This window comes from Corylus avellana, unplaced genomic scaffold, assembly GCF_965113065.1.
Source record: "Corylus avellana unplaced genomic scaffold, dhCorAvel1.hap1.2 HAP1_SCAFFOLD_189, whole genome shotgun sequence".
NCBI lineage: Eukaryota > Viridiplantae > Streptophyta > Magnoliopsida > Fagales > Betulaceae > Corylus > Corylus avellana.
In genome coordinates this window covers 30,001-31,241 of record NW_028290580.1, presented here as the reverse complement: position 1 = coordinate 31,241, position 1,241 = coordinate 30,001, and positions in this window count along the sequence as shown.

Sequence of the window (1,241 nt, the reverse complement as noted above, 5' to 3'; positions counted from 1 at the left end):
TGGATAAAAGATCTTCCTATGTTATACTATTTAATTCTCGACGATGAATCAATTTGATAGCTCAGATATTGTTATTCATGATATTGCTCCGATTCGATATCGTCGAGATGTAATTCATCCCATTGAAATATTGAATTTACAGGCGAAAGATTTATCAGCTCTATGGGATTAAATCCCGAGTTATTGCGAATTAATTAAAAATGAAACGATGAGATTATGGAAGTAAATATTCTCGCATTTATTGCTACTGCACTGTTCATTCTAGTTCCTACTGCTTTTTTACTTATAATATATGTAAAAACAGTCAGTCAAAATGATTAATTTGAATTAAACTTGACTGTTTAGTTTTTATCTTTTTATCAATGATTGAAAAGAAAAAGAAAATGAAAAGTATTAAGATTTCGTGTCTTAAATGAAATAAGCGGACGAGAATCATCAGTATTTTATGAGATTCGATAGTATGGTAGAAAGAAATAGATGAATCTTTCTACCATACTTATTATTGTTATTGTAGTATATAAAGTCGTACTGTATAAAGATAGAGGTTTAATATAGATCAATCTGCAATATGTATCTTCATAGATATCAATTACATATATGTAATGTATTTACATAATGTACCAATTCTATTTCTTTGCTTCATCTATTTAATTTGTGTTGATTCCAATCATCAATCTGAAAAAATCGAAGGGCAATTCTTACTCTTACAATTCTAATTCCTAGAATTTCTGATTCTATTCAATATGAATCCCGATATCCATTGAAAGAATCAAATTGACGAAGGAAAAAAGAGTATAGGCCTATATTAATATTAATAAAATTAATAATGAAAAATTAATAAAAAGAAAATAAAATAATCTTTTTTTAGTATTCTGAAGAAGTAATTGATTGATCAGTTGACAGATGATCCAGTGGTTCATTTCCATGGGAACCTCTTTGGATTTCGAAAAGGATTAGTAAAGCCCACCGATTTTTAACGTTTGAACCATGATATGAAATGAGTTCAATAAAGCAAGCATAACATAAATAAGATTTCTAAAAGAATAAAAAAAAAAGCGGGAACGCGCAATATGTGACTTGCCCAAGGCAATATTTTATTATGTGTAGTATATTGTTGGACAACCACTATGTCTATGTTGTTTCCCATAGGAAGTCTGTATCCACTTAATAACATAATTATTTTCTTTTCTATTTTAACAGTAAAAAAAAGGACTTTGCAGAACGATCTATAAAACAATTGA